A 23,287-nucleotide genomic window follows, 5' to 3' on the forward strand; every position below is an offset into this window, starting at 1 on the left:
TTGACCCTCACTAACAAAAGACTCCACTTTACAACATTGTATTCATACACAAAGCAGGTATCCCACCTAAGCCTCAAGCGTGAGAGTGGGAGCCACACACACACACACACACACACACACTTAGCATGCTACTGTGAAATTTGATATAGATTTGTGAAATAAGACTATGAATTAAAAAAAGAAGTTGATCGTAGCTGAGTGATACGTGGGTCAATGCTGCTCCTTGTGTGATGCCCATTCACCTTTAAGGCGGTGCTATTTTATTAGAGCTTGCGTGTGCAATTATTTTACGCAGTGAGGATGAAAATGAGCTACTGTGTGTCGCCCCTGTGCCTGATTGGATGATTGAAAAGGGCAGCTCTTTCTGAAGCAGTCTGGCTCTTGTGGTGGAGCGAAGCGTTTCAATCAGCCTCCTTTCTCTGTTGAGATAGCCTGCAGATTACCTTTCTCATTACGCGCAAGTACCGGAGGGTGAGGCCTTTTCCAGCATCAGCAGGCAGAGAAACGTAGCTTCGGTCCCTGGTAGTTAACTCATTTGATTAGGTCCCTATCTTTCTTCCCAAAGGCAAAAAACATGGTCAACGAGGCCCTATCTGCTTATTAGAGGTCTCTGAATATCTTTGACACTTTTCAATCTGTTGAGTTTCTGCATGGATGCTGCTGGCTCGTGAGGGCAGTATGTCAAAGCCCAGCCCAGTACTTGTAATACCCAGACTACTGAGCCTTGGCAAAGCCAATTGGTCTGGCACTGGCTCACTGACAGCCTTTTGGCTTTGCAACTGTTATATTTTCTAATTGCTCTTGTAAAAATGTGTCTTTAGGGAAGTTGTTGGGCCCCATCCAATATATATTAAAACAATGCCTAAAAGCACAAAAAAATTATCTAAAAAAGTACACACTGCCATAGTAGCCTTTGCGTGCAGCGAATTACCAAGAGTGTGAATGTGCTCCTTTTGAAACAGCAGAACGCTGTCACTCACAGTGAAGTTAGCCAATGACTGAAGTGGGCTGGTCAACTGCCGCTTGCTGTAGTGGGTAGAAGACAAATGTGAATGACACAACAGACCATATCTGTACTATTCTGCCTCACCTAAGCTGCTACAACCCAGTCCTTCATATTCCTGACCTCATCGACTCTACACATACCAGCCCCTACCCCGCTGACAAAACCAAAGTGAAAGAACCAGCCCCACCATTGCCAGCCGCATAGACACTGGGAGCAGCATGTGTCATACTCTCTCCCTGACACACCATCACCCCTCACCCACCCCTTTAGCGCCTCTGACCCCAGGTCAAGTTCCGACATCCAGGTTCAACCACCCCCATGCACACCAATCTAGCCTGCAGAATGCTTATTATAACGTCCATAAAATGATATTTACTGCCGCAGACAGTTCCTAGAGGCAGTGTACCTGGTAAACTCTAGGGGCCAGATGTGTGATACTCTTTTGCGGCCGCAGGCAGCAAAAAATGGTAGAATCATGTACAAATGCTATTTTGCGTGTCCCTGACTCGCAAAATAGCATTCGCGACTCTCGCTATTAGGAAGGGGCGTCCTAATAGTGAGTCAACATGCTACGTACTAGTGTTTTGCGGCCGCATTTGCGGCCACAAAACACTTGCAGTTTACAACCTACTTCAAGTAAGTGGTAAACCACTCGCAATGGGGAAGGGGTCCCCAGAGGACCCCTTCCCCTTTGTGAGTATGTTGTAAAATATTTTTTAAGAGCAGGCAGTGGTCCCAGAGACCACTGCCTGCCCTTAGAAAAATGAAACTGAAAGATTTCATTTTTGTTTTTATTAATGCATCCTGTTTTCCTTTAAGGAAAACGAGCTGCATTTAAACATTTTTTTTAAAAAGCTGCTTTATCAAAAAGCCGTCCCATACATGGTGGTCTGCTGAGCCCAGCAGGACACCATCCCTGGGAGGGCTGTCATTCCCAAAGGGCTCGCAAATTGCAAGAGGCTCATTAATATTAATGAGCCTCACAATTTGCGACCCTTTTAGGAATCCAAACAGTGTGAAATACACTGTTGTACATCGGAAATTACGCTGCGAAAAAGAGTTGCATTTTGGGATGCACAATTTTCTTGGTCGTACATCTGGCCCTAGATTTCTTCCTGGCTGGACAGCACAGCCCCTGTCCGCTGCCCGACCATGACCCTGCCTGGGCCTTCACTCAAGGTGAGCCAAGAACACAAACACATTGACTTGCAAAGCTCTTAACCTTAAAATTCAAGCAATTATTTTTGAAAAATGAAGTCTCCAGTATTAGGACAGGACCCTCCTTTGCAAATAAATTGCTTGCATTTTAACCTTACAGGAAAGCAATTTATATTTGTTTGAATGGTTATCTGCACTGGGAGATTGCAGAAACAACAATCAATGGCAAAGCCTATCGGTCTTGTATTTGTGAACCGTTGGTTTTGACCATGGCTTCTAGAGATGCTGTACAGCATCTCCAATGTTGTGCATCGTGGCTGAGAGGAGAAGTGCAAAAAAAGGCCAACAATGCAGCCAACCACGTCATTTTGATGGCACGCGCAGCACAACTGTTCGTTTTTTCTTTTTATTTAGCGACCAGAGTTGAATTGGTAACTAAATTTTTTTAAAAAGTAGTGTGTAAGTTTTTTTTTTATAAACAGATTTGGGGTGGCGGCAACATGGAGGGCGTAAGTGGGACGGGGAATAAACATGGAGGGTCGCTGAGTGGGGGTTGAGGGGAAGCAACATAGAGGGCGTGGGTCTGGGAAAGCAACATGGAGGGAGGGTTGAGGTCAGAAACCGCACAGAAGGTGGGGGAGATATGGGTGAGTGAGAGCAACGTTAACCACTTGGGAAGAGAAACACGTTGGCAATAGAGAAAGCAATATGGAACTGTGGGAAGAAGAACTCTGGCGGGAATGTAACATGAGGGGCAGAAGCACAAGAGGGCAAGCGCAACAGAAGGCAGATGGTAAAGAAGCACACCAATGAGCCAGAACAACAGGGATCATGGAGGGGGAAGAAAAAAAGTACACAAGGGACAGCTGGAAAACACACTGCACTTTCATGGAGTGCTTAAACAAAGACAAAAAAGTAGTCCCTGAAAATTAAACAGTGGAAGAGCCCAAGTAACGAAGCTGTGCTCCAATGGAAAGCAAGCACATGAAAAGGAAGGAAAGCCTACAAAGCAAATTAATTAAAAAACAAGTAAGTAAGAGTGACTATAAATCCGATCAAGGGTAAGCAATGGGCGAGCTCTAAACCAACTGTAAGCTGACAATGGGTCTTTTCGCAAACAGACAGCTTGCACTGTCTCATAGGAGAGATCTAAAAACCATGTTTGTGGGGTTGAACCTCTGGCTCAATATTAAAGTCACCACTGCTTGCCCGCTCCGTGTCTACAGAGACACTGGGCCACGTATATGTTTTATTAAGGGCATAGGCAAAGCGGAGAAGCCTGCCTCCCAGTAGTCGCAGGCCAGGCCCAGCTGGAGCGACTAATTACCGCTTTGTCCGTGTCTTGCAACTAAAGCTTGAGGCATTGCCTTTTGTCTCTCTTCCTGCCTGGTCTCCCTTGGTGCCTCCACCGCTCTCTGCGCTTTACTCCTCGTTCTAAAGAAGGATAATGATGTAGCTGTGAGTGTGTTAAGATCAGATTTCCCCACGTGGGTTAAATAGAATTTCTGTGTTATTGCTTTATCATTTTTGTTCTTTCTACTCGGGGGAAGAGCAGGATACTTTTTTCCTACAAATGGATGCTGGTATAGATTCCTTTCTTTCCCCTCCCCCCAAGCCCGGGAGCTCGTTTATAAATGTCAGGAACCATAGGCTGTATTCTAAGCCTAGCAACCAGTGAAATTGCTCAAATAACTACTGTTCCCATTGCAGCCATCTTTCTGGAGCTTGCAGGTCACAGGGTTGAATACTGGTGGGTGCACACCGCCTCTCATCTTTTGGAGTCCAGGTGGACCATGTGTCATCGCAGTGTTTGGTGACCTATGATACGATAGCCCACCACTTAGCCCAGCAATCAGGCCATATTTGTGGGTTCTAGGAAGAATCTGCCATCCTTTACCTCATGATCCCTGAATAGTCTTTTCTTCGTGAGGTGAGACACGATTTTGTGGTGCTTAGAGACAATTGATGTCACATACCACAGCACATGGTGTACTTTTTAGGTTTCGCCTGCACATCTCTTGCACTGTGCTTGTGAAATATATTGTTTTTAATATACATCTTAAAAGGGGCTTACATTGCCCCCTTGCTTTTCATTGATTAACGTGCTTGCCACTTACCTCTCCTCCATTTCTATTGGCATTAGCATATTTTCCTGCATTTACCAATGCTTGTTTATTATTGGTAGTGGTACAGTTCATCCCAAGTACGCTATCTTAGATACATCCAGCAGATGATAATGGACTCGACACCATCATGAGAGAATCTGCCAGGTTGTCCTCCCGCTGAATGTCTCCCTCCATTGGCCTTTGCAGTGATAATATTGGACCTTACGGGACACTGACCTTTTGTAAAATTAATTCTTCCATTCACTTACAAGACGAACATGTTTCATATAGCTATAGATTGCAGTCAACACTTACATTATTATAATTTTTTTTATTTGGCTTGTATTGTGCGAATTGCACCTGAATATATTCAGAGCTCTGTGTAATGGGAGTAGAAGTAGCAGGCCTGGAGTTTGCAATAGGCCTTGGTGATATTTATGTTACACTGGCCTAATGTCATGTAATTTCGGTAATTTTGTGTTATAATTGTTTTGTGAAAATCCAGCAGATGATCAGAACGTTTAGGGCTACAGTTTCCTGCACTTGTGTGCTTCACCCTATGTTTAATTTGAATGAAATGTGTCCTTGCATAATTTTTCTGAAATTTCACATAATTACACAAATGCATATTGCGCTAATTTTGCATACCTTTAGGGCCATATTTACCTTGTAACGCAATGGGGCGCAAGGACGACGCAACTACTAAATAAAATTTATCAAGCCGTGCGAGGCCTCCTTGCGTGGCCCTATTTGGTTTCATAAATCTGGAGGAAAGCAACTCAGCGCAAATCTCTGCATTGCCTTACTCTCCCCAGGTAGCGTTCTATGGGTGGAACGTGGAAGTTCCCTCGCATCCAAACATGGATTTTGGGGCATTCCCAGATTTACTAATTCTGGTAGACCTGGGAATGTGTCAAAATGATACACCTTCCCAGGTGAGACATAACAGTGAGAAATATCTTTATTTCTCCTTTTTTTTTCCTCTATGTGCGCAGAACACACAGAAGGAGGAAAATGCCACAGGGGATTGTTTTTTTTGCAGGAAGGTGTCCCTTTCTGCACAAAAACAATTCTGGTTACAACACAGGCATCCTTGCTTCATGGTGCATTGGTGCTAGGCAGCACATTGTGCAGGATGCAGCACACATAGAAAGAGGAAAAAACGAGGAGAAATAAAGATATTGCACCTTGTTGCGCCTTTCCTGGGAGGTATATCTTTTTGGTGCATTCCCAGGTTTACCTGAACTTGTAAATCTGGGAATGCATCAAAATCCATGGGAGCTGTGTGGGAACACACACATAACACCCATGGAAACACCTCACTGGTGCAGAATAATGTAAAGCAGCAATTTGTGCTGCTGCGTTACATTACTCAAGATACATGAAGCCACGCAGGTCCACGCCAGATGGCCTTACGTGGCTACATAAATCAAATTTTACATTTGCGTCGCTCTTGCACCACTTTGCAAAATGTTGGGCCTGGCATCTGCGGCATGATGCCTCTTACTTCTGTCCTCTTTACGGCCTACTTCTAGTCCTGTCCTCATGGTGGCAATATGTGGTATATTATGGACATCCATGTGAATGCGCCACTAATTTTCCAGGAGTAAAACTTAGGGTTGTAAGTAGGAACAATATATGCTGGCGTGCAGTGAGATGTTTCTTACTCCGTTTATAGCAAGCTACATCCCCAGGCCACTGTAAACATTTCTAACATTTCCAATTCATCCATCCACTCTATGTGCAAGTCTCATCAGATCCACACTAGTCGTTGTACCCCTCTGACATTTCTTCACTATGTTGCAGCCTTTGGGGTTGGTCTTAGGTTAGGAAGCACTGTTATAATCCAACCATGCTCCATGACCTATTCTTATCAAAGTCTCTTGTTGGTTCCACCATTTGTACCAGGAGAGATTTTGTTTTTCAGTCTGGGTATTCATTTATCAACCCATGCAACCACTCACTTATCCATTCATGTACTTATTCATTCTTGCAGCAGTGTATCCATGCCCTGCCCATTTCCAGTTATTCATCTGTATACTTATCCATCTATGCATTCATTTACTTATCCATCTAGAAACTTACCAGTCCATTTTTTCTTCCAACCATAGACTCATTCTCACCTTACGTGTTCTCCAATCTACCGAACCACAGAATCCAAGACGCAAACTCCCAAAAATAGCTGACCTATTGCCTTTGCCTGTTGTTGAAAGACTTAGGCTGTAATTTAGATCTTGGCAGATGGGGTACTCCATCACAACGGTAACGGATATCCCGTCTGTCGAACTATAAATCTCATTACAACACATGGGATTTATATTTCGACAGACGGGATATCCGTCACCGTTGTGATGGAGTAACCCATCCGCCAAGCTCTAAATCGGGCCCGTACACTTAAACCTAGACATTGATTTTAGTGCTTGTGTTCCCCATTCTTTGAGTCTCTCAAGTTGTCACTGCTAAAGGTGCTCCAATTGCGAAAACGTAAAAGGCTTAAGAGACTAGCCATCATTCTGGCTCATTTCTATCTGTAGATTACTCCTCTGTCTCTCACACAGTGTGTGGTAGTTGCCAGTGTTAAAATCCTATCTTCTACCCCTGAAGCTCCCTCATGCTTCACCATACTGCCCTGAACTGGGCTGTTCTTTTGGTGTGTTTTGTAGTTGCGTTGCAATGGTTATGATCAAGATATATTTCACAGCTTGAATCCCAGTGCTGCTCTATGAGAAATGACTGGCAGAGCCAAGAAGTAGCTTAGGAAGTAGCTCCGTGTAAAAGTTGCTCCATTGCGCATGTGCGGTTGGAGGTCTTACTCCACACACATGCGGTTTGAGCTAGACCTCAAGACTGCAAGATGTTTGCAAGTATATGTTAGAGTTTAGGAAAGGTTTGTGACTAAGTATTAGTAAATGAAGAGTCTGATTTAAAGTTTGACAGCTGTGAACACCTACCAAAAAGCATCAGATGCTCTATCTTATCGATTTTGAACATACAGATGTCTATGCACTAGAAATAGGAAGGACCGCCATTTTTTGTGGGTTACTTTTCTTTGTCAAGCTCTAAATCAGGCCTAAAGTTGTCTTTAATGGACCAGGTTAGGGACATGCCCCTGCGGCGCTGTAGGTCTCTTTCATTCATTGGGCCCCATTCAGTCTAAAGCCAATGGATAGTGGTGACAAGCTGGAATATTTGGGGTCCCTCATCACCTTCTAGGGGGTGACCCCATCATTTTGTGTTACACCACAGGCCAGGTCTGCATGTTGGATGCATTCTCTCAGCCATGCACACAACGACAGGAAGTTTGTAGTGACCCACTGCATTAGGGCTTGAAGCATTGTTTCATACTTTTGATCATAAAGCGTGGCTAGGTTCATTTGAGATTCTTGGCTGCACCAGTAGCATCCTGTGACTGACGACGGTCCCCTTCTGCCAAGTCTGACCTGTTCATGGGTGAGCATTGCTCCACCTTTGTTCCCACAACATATGGCGCTCTCCCGGGTTCTGTTCTTGCCCCGTTGTACAGTATGCAATTAATTCCCTGGGGACTTCATGGCTTGGGTTGACAGTCGTACGTTGATGACACACAACTATGCTTCCTTTCACCACATCTGTTTGGTGCAGAATTCATTATATTGAGGACGACGGGCTGAGCTTGCTGCTCGGATGGAGTTTAAAGCTGCCAAGAAGAGGCTGAGACTCCCATTTGGAAGGCACGCACTTCATGTTGTTCTCTAGTCATCTTCTGCTGCCTTCTCAGAGAGACATGATGGTGCCCTCAGAGATACAAGTGTCTAATTTTGCTTGTTATTTAAAATGTGATTATTTTCTTCTATGCTTTGAATATGTTTCGGCGGTGTCGCTTTTTCCCTTTGGCCCGTTGTGTGTCATCAAATTACGACTGTCAATCTAGGCCATGATATCCTCAGGGAATGCATGTGTAGCGGGGCTAGAACAGAACCCTGGGGAGTGCCATATGCTGTGGAAACAAAGGTGAACTAATGCTCAGCCATAAAGATTGTCTGTCTTGGAGTATGGGGACCATCGTCTGTCGTAGGATGCTCTTGGTGCAGCCAAGCATCTCAGATGAACCTATCCACGCTTCATGATCAAAAGCACAAAATGCTGCTTCAAGCCCTAATGCAGTGGGTCACGACAAATATGCTGTCATTATGCATGGCTGAGAGAATCCATCCACCACGCAGACCTGGTCTAGTGGTGTAACGCAAAATGATGGGGCCCCACTGTAATAGGTGATTAGGGTTCCCCATGAATCCCACATTCATAGGCTTTAGACACATTGGGGGCCCACTGAAGGGTAGGGTCCCCATTGCTGCAGAGGCTCCAGGGGTCCGCATTACGCCCTTGGTCTGGTCCAGGAAAGAAGGCCTTGAGTCTAATTTACAGTTTGGCGGAGACAGGACACGTGAAGTAAAGCAGGACCCCAAAGTCATATGATCTTCAACATCCCTTGGGAGAAATGCAACACAAGAGACAGATCATAAAAACAACGAGAAGAAAAAAGAGAGGTTTGTAAAATACATACAGTTGTCAGGCTAATAATCATCAAACTTCAGTGGGCATATGCTATGTAAATAAGAAGACATAGAAAGGTGACCAAAGATCTTCCTTCGGCATCACAGAACATAGCCCCTGCTCCTTTACCCTGTCTAGCTCCTACACCCTAAAAGACAAAACCATCCATTGTGGAACTTAAGTACGTTTCTAATCCGATATTTGGATATCAAGCATTTTACAATCAGAATTACAGCAAATAGTACATTACAGCTGGAGCTACAGTCTTGAGCATTGGGTTCTTCAGCCCCTAAAACGGCCAATCTGAGGCTGATCCTCTCCAAACTTTGATTATCTCCAACACCTTCTCCAGTAGGGTTCCAAACCTGCACGGGACACCAATAAATGCCATTCGGCAGAAGCAACTAAGTTCTGCCCCTCCAACCTAAAAGAACTTTAAGCTCATCTTTGGCATTCAGTTTATTCTATGCAGCGTGAAGAGGTGGTGCTTGAGAAGGCTTGCTAATGCGACAATCTTGCAAAGCATCTCGGGAGCGGATTTGGAGTGCTCTTGAATTGAAACTTCCAATTAATCTCACCCACTCCATCAGCCATACACCTGCAACTCTGCCGCCTCTTTGTGTAAAGCACAGAGAAACCTCACTGTACAACGCAGAGATGCCGCTCCTCGTCTAGCTGATGATTGTACTTATCAAATGCTGAGAGTCTGGGTGATCAATATCTTTATAGTCTTTGAACTGCAACATCTTAAACTTGGAAACTCCTGACCCTGGCATGTTCTTAAGAGTCTCAAAAGATTTTGACCTGTTTAATGTTTAAGATATTGTCGAATGCAGTGGTGTCTGCTTCTTCAGCAGGGTAGCCAGACTCTTACTGTAAACAGCTTCAAAAGTTGATACCCTCATAGACATAGATGTTCATTTATTACACAGGATCACAAACAACTTCCACAGCTCCACTCAAGCCTGTTTGAGAGCCTACACAGGCTTCAACTGCACTTTTTAGGTATGGGATTTGACTATGTGGGTGGCAAAAGAGATCTACTGCTAACAATGTACATAGAGGGGGCTTTGGATCTGCCAGATTCAACCACTGGCTTTCTTCAACCATCCTTTTTTAGTCATCCCCTTTTTTTGTGTATCCTTCCACCTTCACTCCAATACTCGCATTGAACTACCTAAGGAACTACTTTACAACTATGGCCCTCTCTGTTCTCTTTGCTGGCTCAGTCTCGTGGGTCTCGTACGAATGTGCTAATACTTCATGCGTTAGCACATTAAACCATAAGCTGTTATATTTGCCAATACTTGTTTAAAGCCGTGTTTTTGTTGCCCAGTTTGAAAACATACCATGAATAACATGTAGCTAGCTCAGAAGTAAATACCTACAGGAGTAATCCTTTCCCATGACACTGGCACCTCTAGTTTTTGAAGTTTGCTCTTATTTAGATTAAATATTCCAAGTTCTAGGAGAGCTAAGTGATCGCTTGATGGTAGCCATTTTTTTTTACTTTGGTGGATAGGCAGGCCAATCATTAGGTTGGAAAAAACACCACCTTATAGAGTCCTTGGGCAACCGGCCACAGAGAGGGGTGTGGGGGCTGAACTCGCTCTTATGGTTGTCTTGGGCCTGCTTTCCTTATTTTCTCCACCTTTTTTTCTCCTATACAAATAGTGAATATTGAGCTATTATTCACTTTTAGTATAGCTGAAATAATGACCTATTTGTCACCAGTGCTTAATTTGTAAAAAAAAAAAAAAGTGCCAGGGTCCAGGTCAGGAGGTAACTGCAGCTTGCTGCACGTCACAGCCCTACTTAATGACGGCCGCTGCGGGTGAGCGCGTGTGACCTCCTAGACCTCGGTCCAGGACAGCACTCTCCCCAGCAGCTCCACATGAAAGCGCTGCTCCTGAGCCCTCCTCTCTGCCTTCAGGGTTCGCGCTGGCAGCCCCTGCTCTTGCTGCACCGGTATTCTCTCGCTGTGCCCTCGTGACCTCCTCAGCGTTTTCCAGTCTCTTTAATTACTGATTACTGCCTTATTTCCTGTGTTGTGCTTTTTACTGTTTTTCCATTTAGCATTTGGTGCATTTTGTGTGCCTTTGTTTCCCACCGCTGCTGCCCCTCGGCCCCTTCCACCATCACAGCCCCTGCGCCCGCCTCCCTACCTGCAGTCCTGCCCTCCTCCCCTACTTAATGGCGGCCGCTGGCACACCTAAGGCAAGCCCGTCTGGGCCCGTCCGATACCCGACCGCAGCCAGCGCCAGGAACCCTGGCTCTCCTAGGCCGCTCCGCTATGACCCCACCATCCACCACGGACTCCATCCTGGAAGACACACCGACTGCATAAGATCCGCACCGAACACCACCCATGGACAGTTCTCTTGCAGAACCTGCCGCAGATCCTTCACAATCGACAATACCCCCACTACCGCCGAAGGCCCACCTGACGCACGTACCATAAATCACCTGACATGCATCCTCCTCCACATGCGCTCCCTGCACCGACATGCCATAGAGATCTGGGCCCTGATCGACACCCTCTCGCCCGAAGTCGCCGTCTTCACCGAAACCTGGACTAACGCCACCTCCGACCCGACAACGCCACTGCCATCCCCAACGGCTACAAGATCCAGAGAAAGGACCGCCCCCAACCCCCAGGAGGAAGAATAGCACACAAGACCCCCCTCCGACTCTCCACATCCAGCACAAATGATCCCCATTCCAACAAAGAACACCTCAACTTCCAGATCCAGCCCAGCCCCAGGACCACGCTATGAGGCACCCTCATCTACAGACCTCCGGGACCTCGCACCCAGGCCTCAACCACCATCGCCAAGCTCGCCGCAACCCACACAATCACCTCCACGCACTATATCCTACTCGGGGAACTGAACTTCCACCTCGACAACGGCAACCACCCCGACTCCATCACTCTCCTTGACAACCTCGGACTGAAGGAGCTGGTCAACACGCCCACCCACCGAGCTGGACAAACCCTCGACCCAATCTTCGCGGGGGGAACAAACATCCGTTTCAGCTACACCACCCAGTCCCTCTGGACAGACCACCACTGTGTCCACTTCACCTTCAAAACCACCACTGCACCCAAGCCTGACCCGCAACCGCCACGAAGGAGCTGGAGCAAGGTCACGGAGGAACTCCTCATCACCACCCTCCTCCAAGACCCCCCAGCGCCACGACCGACACCAACTCCGAAGCCACAGAACTTCACCACTAGATCTCCCACTGCGCCGACAAACTAGCACCCCTCCGCCACACCGCCAAACACCCTCTGAAGGCCGCCGGGTTCACCACAGAACTACATGAAGCCTGACGCTCTTGCAGATGCCTAGAGAAAACCTGGCAAAACCGGAAAACCACGGAAGCACGGAACAACCACAGAAGCGCCCTGAAGGAATAACACCAGCGCATAAGAGAAACCGAATGGACCTTCATAAAAGACAAAGTCCAGACCAATGCGACCAACACCAAGGAACTGTTCAACGTCATACAGCAGTTCACAAAACCCCCCAGCGAAGCCACGGACGTCACACCTTCCCAGGAACTCTGCAACAAGCTCAGCTCATACTTCCATCTGAAGATCAAGGCCCTCTACGATAATTTTGACGAACAGATGCAGGATACCACCTCCCCCCCCACGCCACCGATAAGCCAAACATCATGACCTGGAATTCCGCCACCATCAAACACATCACGGCTACCATGAAGAAAACCCGCTCAGGAGCCCCAATGGACCCCTGCCCACCGCACATATTCCACAGGGCTGCCGCCGCCATCGCACCCGAACTTGGTCTGACCATCAACGCCTTCTTCATGCCCGGCATGTTCCCAGATGACTGTAAGCGGGCGGAGATTAAACCCCTCCTTAAGAAACCCACAGCCGACCCAACTGACCTGAAAAACTACCGACCCATTTCTCTTCTCCCTCGACTCATGAATGCCCAGCTGACCACCTTCATCGAAGAGTACTCCATCCTAAACGCCTCCCAGTCTGGATTTCACAGCAACCACAGCACCAAGAGCGCCCTCCTCGCCGCCACTGACATCATCTGCATGCTACTCGACCAGGGTCACACCGCGGCCCTCATCCTTCTAGACCTCTCCGCAGCCTTCGACACCGTGTCTCACCACGCTCTCGCAGCCAGACTTCATGACACTGGAATGCATGGAGCCACCCTCAACTGCATCTGATCCTTTCTCGCCGGCAGAACCCAGAGGATAAGATTCCCTCCCTTCATCTCCAAACCCACCGACATCAACTGCGGAGTACACCAGGGATCATCATTCAGCCCCACGCTCTTCAACATTTACATGGCCCCACTCGCCGCCATCGTAAGACCGCATGGGCTCAGCATTGTATCATATGCTGACGACACCCAGCTCATCCTCTCACTCACGAAGAATCCCGAAGACACCAGACTCTCCTTCCAGGAAGAAATGAAGAACGTGGCAGACTGGATGAAAGACAGCTGCTTGAAGCTCAACTCAGAGAAGACCGAGGTCCTCATCCTCGGACCCTGCACCTCCACCTGGGACAACACCTGGTGGCCCTCCGCCCTCGGGAATCCACCCACTCCCACGTACCACACTCGAAACCTCTTCATCATCCTCGACTCCTCCCTCTCCATGAACCGCCAGATCACCATCGTCGCTTACAGCAGCTTCAATTACCTGCGCATCCTCTGCAAGACCTTCAAATGGATCCCACCCCGACTGCAGAAAAATCGTCACCCACGTGCTCATAACCAGCAGATTGGACTACGGCAATGCCCTATACGCCGGTATCCACAGAACTCTACTACGCAGACTCCAGACCATCCAGAACGCCGCTGCCAGACTCGTCCTCGGGACTCCGTGCCATGAACACATGACCCAACACCTGCGAGACCTCCACTGGCTCCCCGTCGAGAAGAGGGTCACCTTCAAGCTCCTCACCCACGCCTACAAATCCCTCCACATCGGACCCATATACCTCAACGAGAGACTATCCTTCCACATACGCAAGAGGAACCTCTGCTCAGCCGACCTCGCCCTGGCAGAGGTCCCCCGCATCCGCAGTAGCAGAACAGGCGGGAGAGCCTTTTTCTACATCGCAGCCAAGACCTGGAACGAGCTCCCTGTGAACATCAGATGCTCCCCAACCCTCAAACCTTCATGAAGGACCTAAAAACCTGGTCCTTACACAGATCCGTAGCTACGACTGATCCGGAGCTGCCGCCCCCCCCCCCCTCCCCCTCCAGCGCCTTGAGACCCTCACGGGTGAGCAGTGCGCTTTGTAAACCCTTGATTGATTGATTGCCCCTGCCAGCACTGCAATGACTGTACCAACATAACCACTGACCATCAGACTACTACAATTATTCCATGCCTCTAATCCTGTTGTTTCTCTCATCTCTAAATTAGATATATAGCGCCACCATGTGGCAGACTGTCATAAGTCCTGATGTTGACAATTAAGTACCGGTGCCAAGCACTGGAAACCACCAGCTGAAATTAAACACTGTTATTCACTATCATTATAGCAGAAAAAAAATGATGACCGCATCAAGCAGCAGGCAGTGACATCTAGGTGATGGCTGGAGTAGGCAACTGCTCCAGCCATCAGACAGATTGTCTAGGGGTAGAAAAGTCCCCGAACTGGCCTCAGAGGCCAACTGCATCTTACGCCCTTCTGTTTGAGATGCGTTTCAGTGTCACCTGTATAGGTACTTGTTACATTTTCATAATGTTGTATTTTAGATGCATGTTCACTTTAAGGCATGCGACATGTATTTGTATAAATGTGAATTCCAGGGTTCCATGTGGAGGTTCTGTGGCAAGAGATTCCAGGACTATCAGATTTCATCTGTTGCTTGACTGCTTGAGATGTTATGCCGTGCTGGAAAATAAACATCACCTTTTTGTAAGAATTTTGTGTAATATTTAACAAATTGGTGACGAGCGGAACTACTCCTGCCATATTCAGTACGGGAGCGGAGTATTTTACCCACGTTATGCTGTTTTCTATGGATCTAAATGCTGGTTATTGCAGCTGTTAAGCTGTGCAAATCGAGTCGAATTTCTGTGGATGCATATGCCGGTTATTGAAGCAGAACAAATCATTGGAAAATTGGCTGTTGGAGAGATTCTCAAGTTTCAACACAAAGAAACAAGCGGTCTAACTCAATAGGGAAGCCGTGTTTTATGGTGGAGGAGAATCGTGATCGCTGTGCGATGAGAGGAAGGAACAAGTCGTGTTAATACTGGTGCGGAAGGGTGTACTGTGAGTAACAAGGCGAGGGCACAAGCTCTATACAAGTACTATTTTTTATAATTACAAGACTATTTTGTTGGCTACATGACTTACGGTTGAGCCGGGCATTTTTCGAATAGAGCACGCACCTTCACCACGCGTCGCTTCTCGCACCAACGCAGTGTCGCGCACCTCTTCCACACGTCACTGCCTGCATCAACAAGGGCGTCTTTGTTTGCATTCCTTTCAGCTTTCGACAACGTGCGCGTCATCACGCACGTACTACGGACACTCAAAGCATCCATTCTGTTACCTAGCAACTGAAAAAAAAGACGCAAAGAGAGAATTGAAGCCGTTTCAGCAACGAAAACGCCGGAAAGAGACAAAGTAGACTACAGGCTGGCAATTTAAAAGCCGTTTCAAGTTTATTATGCCTAATTCAGTACTTTATTCTGTCAAATATTTTAAAGAGTGTATAAATGTTAAATAATTATTTCAGTGAAATCATTAGTAGAATGCATGATTAAAACTCCATTCATAAGGCATAAAATACACATAAATATATATTTTTTTATTTTAGTAGAAATTCAGGTCAAGAACAAACATGCAATTTGAAGCCCCAGCAAAATTCCTTCAAAGCAAAGGTGACCCACCGTTACCCTGGCCTAGATGGAAAGAGGAATTCTTTAATTATATGAAGGCTATAGATGGGGAACGCATGGGGGCTGAAAGAAAAAAAAGTATTTTACTTCACTGTCTAGGTTCTGAGGGCCAAGAAGTTTTCAGATCCCTACCTCAAGTAATTTCTCAAGGGGGTCAAGGAGACAATGTCAATGTTTATACAGAAGCCTTATCCAGGTTAGAGAAAAGGTTTAAACCAACGTCCAACATTGCGTTAAACAGGTTTAAATTTTATACAAGAGCACAAAAAGATGATGAATCGTTCGATGACTTCCTAACTGCACTAAGATCTCTAAGTTTACATTGTAGTTTTGGTAACATCACTGATGAGATGATTCGTGATCAGATTATAGTGCATGTAAAGAATAAGAAAACACAAGAGAAATTATGGGTTATGGGTGACCCTCAGCTTGAGGAAGCCATAGCTATAGCAAAGTCAACAGAATTGTCAGAGAAATGGATGGATGTAGTCAGTCAGAAGTCAAGTAAATCGTCCACTGAGGACGAGATTTGTGCACTTAATGCAAAAGGAGATACAAAAAACACAAACAATACACAAGTAAGGTTCAAACCCAATTACAACAATTATTCAGGTAGAAAACAAGATCACGCAGGAAGTCCATTGGTTTGTTATAGATGTGGGAGCAAAACACACATCGCTTCATTTCAGGGTTGTCCTGCATTGAATAGAGAATGTAGGGTATATGGTAGAACAGGACATTTCAGCAGCGTTTGTAGAGACAGACGTTTCAACTATCAAACACGCAATACCACAAAGGTTAATACTGATACCAACAAAATTACCTCTGTCAAAGAAATTCAAGACACGTACAAGGGTTTTGTGGTTTCCATCATGCATTCTGGATTTGAAGAAAAGAAGTGTATGAAGTCCCCTAAATGTGTATTTGGTGTTTCAGGTTCAGAATTGGAGTTAATGGTGGATTCAGGTTCTCCTTGGACAATTATTAGCAAGGAGTATTTTAGAGAAAAATTGCAAAACCACTGCAATTTCAATGACATACAACCATCTGATATACAAGCTGAAAGTTTTGATGGATCAAAGATTGACATGGAAGGGTATTTTAAGGTATCCTTAAGTTTTAGAGGTAGGTCTGCTGATATCAAATTGTACATAGCCACAAAAGGTGTAAATGTATTAGGGTGGCGAGACCAATGGGAATTAGGTATCATGCTTAATCCACGTTCTAAGGACCCTGTGTCATTGTGCAGTGAACGAGACATGGGCATGACCACCACGATAAACCAAGTAGCAGAATCCACAAGGGGTAGGTTACTTATTACACACAAGTTTGATAAAGTTTTTTGCGAGAAGTTGGGGAAATTAAAACATTTTGCACACAAAATTGTGCTGAAAGATAATGCTACTCCAGTCAAACAAAGTTTAAGAGGGGTACCAATCAATGTCAGGGACGAACTTAAAGACATGTTACATGAACTGCTAGGGATAACATTATTGAACCTATTGAATCGGCGGAATGGGTTTCTCCAATTGTATTGGTACGCAAACCAGACCAAAAATTACGCGTGTGTGTTGATTTGAGGGCCTTAAATTCTAATATAATTATAGATTGTCACCCGCTTCCCAATATAAATTAATTGGTTTCATTGTTTGATGGTGCTAAAATATTTTCTACCCTCGACTTAAGGTCTGCATACCATCAAATTGAACTCACTGAAGAGTCTAAAAAATATACAGCGTTCATAACACCCTTTGGTTTGTTCCAATATACTAGAATGCCATTTGGGCTCGCTTCGGCAGCCTCTGTATTCCAGAGAGTTATGTTCCAGATGTTTAGAGACATTAAAAATTACGTCAAATGTTTCCAAGATTACATCTTAGTATTTTCAAAAGATGAGACTGAACATGAATTACATCTTAAGGAAGTGTGTAAAAGGCTAGAAACATCTGGACTTACACTCAAGGCACACAAGTGTAAGTTATTTAAGAGTTTGGTAGAATATTTGGGCCATACTTTGTCTGGTAATGGTTTAGTTCCTAAGAAGTCGAATGTTGATGCTATTTTAAATGCACCGGCTCCGTCGAACAAAGCTGTTGTCATTTTCGGGTATGTGCGAATATTATAGCAAATTTGTTCAAAATTTTGCTACCAAAATGGAACCATTAAGGAAGTTGTTAAGGCAAAAAACTGCATTTGAGTGGGGTGATAAACAGAACAAGGCTTTCTTAGTTATCAAAAATGATGTTGTAAATGCTCCCACACTTAAACCGTTTAAGATGAGAAAAACTTGTATAATTACTGTAGATGCTAGTTTATATGGTTTGGGCAGTGTGCTATCACAAAAGGATGAAGGAAAGGAATGGAATGTAGCATTTTCCTCCAGAACCCTTAACGATACGGAACGCAGATATGCGGTTATCGAGAGGGAATTGTTGGCATGCGTGTGGGCAGTGGAACATTACAGGATGTTTGTGTGGGGGAGCAGATTTGTGCTCAGGACCGATCACAAACCGTTAGTCCACATTTTGTCGGCAGGTGGTGGTTGGAATTCAACTGCTAGAATAGCTCGGTTAACATCTAGATTACAAGAGTATAATTTCACAGTTGAATATTTGCCAGGTAAGAAAAATGTCACAGCAGATTGTTTATCACGACTTCCATGTGAGGATGCAAATGGTAGTGTCAACAGGATCGATGAGTTAGATTTTGTGCTAAGTGTTGGTGACGTTTTCCCTACATGTTACAAAGAAATCACAGAAGAAACTTGGAAGGAAAGCCAAGTTAAAGATGACAAATGGGTTTCTCTTAAGAAATATGTAATGGAAGGATGGCCCAGGAAGGATTATATAGCTTCAGAACTTTTGCCGTTTTTCATGGTAGCTGATGAATTGTTTTGTGATGGAGATTTCATTTTCAGAGCAGAGAAATGTGTTCCTCCACAAGGCATTCAAGAAATGATACTCAATTTAGCACATAAAACACACCCGGGCATCTCTGCTATGGAGCGGTTGTTAAGATCATATTTTTGGTGGCCAGGTATGGACAGGGTAGTTGATCGTACAGTGAGGGAGTGTAATGACTGTTGTTCAAATGACAAGATGTTGAAAGTCAACATTCCTCCTTTAAAAACTGTGGAATGGCCAAAAGAACCGTGGAGAAAGGTGGCTTTTGATATCTCAGGGCCTTTTCACATGTTGCCAGAGAACTCACGCTTTGCTTTGGTTATAATCGACTACCATTCTAAATGGCCTGAAGTCAAGTTTGTGGCAAAGGCAACTACTAGTGCGGTGATTCATTTCTTCAAGGTTTTCTCACGGGAAGGGTGTCCTTCTACTCTGGTCTCAGATAATGGGGTGCAGTTGGTGTCAGGTGAGATGGAGAAGTTTCTTAAAGGTTGTTCTATTCAACATATCTGCACCTCCCTTTATGAACCCCATGAGAATGGTCAAGTTGAACGATTCAATCGGGTGTTAAAAAACTTTGTGATTGAATCTTTAACATTAAAGGGAGATTGGTTGAGTGCACTCAGAGAGAAACTTTGGGTATATCGGATTACCCCACATTCAACCACTGAGATCAGTCCTTTCAGATTATTAAAAGGTAGAGACCCAGCTTCGGAAGTGTGTCCTTGGTGGTTTAAGGTAAAATGTAAGGAAGTATTGGAACACAAGGATGATGTACAAGAGGTTGCTAATAGAGTTGAACAGAAACAAGGAAAGACCAAAATGTGGTATGACAACAAATGGAAAACTAAAGCACATAACTGGAGGGTGGGTGATTGGGTTAGGATCTTAAGACCCACTCTAATCAATAAAGGTACAAGTAAATTTGGCAGACCCATACAAATAAAAAAAGTGTTCAAGAATAGTGTAATCACTCAGGTTGCTAAAGTGTGGAATTCCAGGAGGGTAGCGAGGTGTCCAATGCAATATGGTAATAATGAGCACACCAATGGAGTCGATGAGGATAGTAAATTACATAGAGCAGGTATGGATGAATCAGTCGCTTCTAGAGTTAGAAGTGATGGGCGTGTTAGAACAGCACCCAGATCGTTTAGTGGTTATGTTTAATGTAGTTCTTTTATTGTTTGTTTATTTGATAAGGGGGATGTGTTACATTTTCATAATGTTGTATTTTAGATGCATGTTCACTTTAAGGCGTGCGACATGTATTTGTATAAATGTGAATTCCAGGGTTCCATGTGGAGCTTCTGTGGCAAGAGATTCCAGGACTATCAGATTTCATCTGTTGCTTGACTGCTTGAGATGTTAAGCCGTGCTGGAAAATAAACATCACCTTTTTGTAAGAATTTTGTGTAATATTTAACAGTACTCCTGAGCACTTCAAGCTTAACTCCTACAGTGCCCAGGGCTGCTGGCCAATCAGCCTGTCACCACACCATTTTGCAACTCATCACAAGGGTGGGTGATGAACAAGAGGCTGTTGGAGCCCACATAGGGCCTGATTTAGAGTTTGGCGGAGGGGTTACTCCATCACAAACGTGACTGATATCCTGTCGCTATATTATGATCCCCATAGGCTATAATGGGATCATAATATGGCAGACTGGATATCTGTCACGTTTGTGACAAAGTAACCCCCTCCTTCAATCACTAAATCAGGCCCATTGGGTTTTAGCACAGATTGTGACATATGTTTCTTCCTGATGCATTGCATAGGCTCCAGGTCGCAGATTCTTGTCTGAGTTCTGGAGGAGGGAATTCCAAATGGAACACCAGTAGCTGAGTAGAAAGGAGGGATCCACCTTGGCAGCTGACGGCAGGTCAACAATACTCTACGTTAAATTGAATGAGTGAGTGAGTGAGAGTGAGTGTAAGAGTGAGAGTGACCGAGTGAAAGTCTGAGCTATTGAGTGAGACAATGAGTGTGCATGAGTGTGACCATTTGAGTGAGCATTTGAGTGGGATGTGGGGCAGTGAAACAGTGTGAGAATGTGAGACAATGTGTGTATATGATTGAGACAGTGCATGAGAATGGGTGAGACCCAGTGGCACAGTGAGTGAGACAATTTGAGACACCAAGTGAGGTAGTAAACATGTGATGGAGACAGTGACAGGTCAAGAGAGACAATGAATGAGAGAGTGAGTAAATGAGAGAGAAAGTGTGACAATGAGAAAGAGTGACTGAGTGAAAGTGAGTGAGACGCTGTGTGAGATTGCATGACACAGTAGGTGATATGGTGTGCCCAACAGTGTTTGAGACAATTTGAACTTGTTATTGAGACACTAAGTGAGCCTGTGACTGAGACAGTGAGCATGTGAGGGAAGCAACATGTGAGATAATGACTGTGACAGCGAATGAAAGTGTGAGCAAACGAGAGAGACAGTTTTTGAGTGTGATTAGGAATTATAGCAAGTGAGTGACAGTGAGTGAGACACCGTGTGACACAATGAGTGAGACAGGTTTTGAGCAGTTCTTCGTAAAGTTTGCACCTGTGCTATTGGGTGAGGAGGGCACAGTGTTTGCCCTGGCACATTGGATGTAATTAATGGCATATGGACCACCCTTAGCATATCTTGAAAAAAAGCTGGAGTCAGCACCTGTGAAGCATCAGGATTTTCTGGCACACAATGAAAGTACTTGAATAGTTAACGAGTACCCTTTCACAGTCGCATTTGCCCGGCTGCCAAATTAAGACTTTTCAGCACACTGGCAGAGAAATTTTATGAAAGTGCTCCTGCCAACTCTGTAGGAACACGTTTCATGAGAATGCCAAATGCCAGCTTGACCACCACATCATGGCCGCCTCAAAGGAAGTCGCGCAGAGAAAGCTACAAGGCGCCTTGTCATTAGACGTCACTTGGCCCAGGTTACAAAAGAGACTGGCAAGAGTTGCTTCTATTTTTATTGGTTATAGAGAAAACCTGGCTATATCTTCTGTGACAATTCTCAATATAATACATGGAATTCTGTAATGCCTGTATAAATGCCAGTCTCTAATTTCTTTATAATAAGCATCTTGTGATGGACCGAAAGAGGTCAGGACTCTTCTAATATAAGTTATTATAGTCAAGTTCTGGCAGCCAGGTGAACGCCCGGTCACAGAGCATGATTGAAGCAGCTGTTTTAAAGCAACAATGGAGCCCAGCTTTTCTTTCTTCTGCTCTATTTTATTTTAGTTTACCATGACCAGTAGGGAGAACAGGTTGATTTTTTGCACTCCTTAGATAGTTAGAATCTTTCTGCAGTTTCTACAAATTTCGAGCTAGGGCAGCTTTAAAAAAAATTAATAAAACTGACTCATATTGAACTGTTTCTAATATCTGTTTACAACAAATAACAGGTTTTTGATGTGTTTAATTTTGCACTAGAGGTTTTATTTTTATACTCCATGTCTGCGCGCATGCCCACTCTTTCATATGAAAGAGCTACGCACCAAGGTTTTAAGTGGTTTCTGAGAACAGTGATGGTGTGATCATGTATTATTTTGGCTAAAGTACCCCCCCCCCCCCCGTATACATGATAATGGGAGTTGTGTGATGTTTGTTTTTGGGGCTTTAGTAATCCTTGAGGAATTATTTTCACTTGCAACAGAAGCAACATTCAAATAAAATGTGATTGTATGTAGACACCTTTTCCAAATGTGGGGCTAAATTTTAATCAAGAGTTTAGTTTAAGCAGGAATTGAATTTTTGATCTCTAAAAAGTTTTCCATGTGGGGTCATTACCTGCCCCAATAAAAAATGGCAATTTTCCAATTCGACAGCTCAAACCTTCCAAAATGAAGCAGGTGAAAATGCTTGTTAGTTACAGAGACGTAGAACTCGGTGAGGAAAGCACCAAATCCCTTATGTTGTGTTTCATTTCAGAGTTAAAACTCGGAATAGGAGGCACTTACCAGACCAAGTGAATAACTCAGCCTCTGGTGTTGGTATCTACTGCACCCGGTAAATACTTCATCCCCCCTCTGGGACACTCGTTATCGCTGCAACAGTTGAACCGCTGGTGCAAGCAGGTAGCTTTATTCAAAGGATCAAAAGATAAATCCAGTTCAGGTAACAGCAGCCGCGGTCAGTAGTAGGAGTAGCTGCAGGGCAGTGACGTGGGGGTAGTAAACTATGGATTACGGAGGTTTACAGGTAAATTAACATATAAATGAATAAAACGAATTTTGTTGCGTGCACTGCTTCCCCAAATGCGATGCAGGGCACGCAACGAAATTTGTTTTATTAATTGATATGTTAATTTACCTGTAAACCTCCGTAATCCATAGTTTACTACCCCCCACCCTGCCCCTCCCCCTCCCCACGTCACCGGCCTGCAACTACTCCTACTACCGACCGCGGCTGGGTAACAGTAAAGCAGTGGCGTAATTCGGAATGATGGGGCCAGCCTGCAGAATGCCGTGAGGGCAGCAGCGACCCGTGCAGGTAAGAGCGGTGTGGCGGTGTGGTGGTGGGGCTGGGTTGGGGTGGGATTCGATCGACGACCATGAGGGGAAATTAAATGATTAATTTTCCTTCGTTGTCTGTCGAAATCCCTCACCCCCGGCCCACCGCTCTTACCTGCACGGGCCGCTGCTGTTGTGAGGGGCACAGAGACTTCTATA

At 45.0% G+C, this 23,287-nt stretch overlaps 1 protein-coding gene and 1 long non-coding RNA gene across 3 annotated transcripts in view; one reads left to right on the plus strand and one right to left on the minus strand.

The window, feature by feature from the left end:
• The window catches only part of LOC146797756 (uncharacterized), an 84,284-nt gene that overhangs the window by 52,826 nt on the left and 8,171 nt on the right, over window positions 1–23,287 (minus strand). The window contains exon 2 of the long non-coding RNA XR_014968527.1: window positions 15,205–15,375. This is a non-coding gene — a long non-coding RNA (uncharacterized LOC146797756). The remainder of the gene's footprint in view (window positions 1–15,204; window positions 15,376–23,287) is intronic.
• LOC146797757 (leucine-rich repeat and fibronectin type III domain-containing protein 1-like protein) overlaps window positions 1–23,287 on the plus strand; it is a 379,158-nt gene that overhangs the window by 19,221 nt on the left and 336,650 nt on the right. The gene's annotated exons all lie outside the window — the stretch shown is intronic.

Source organism: Triturus cristatus, chromosome 9, assembly GCF_964204655.1.
Source record: "Triturus cristatus chromosome 9, aTriCri1.1, whole genome shotgun sequence".
Lineage (NCBI taxonomy): Eukaryota > Metazoa > Chordata > Amphibia > Caudata > Salamandridae > Triturus > Triturus cristatus.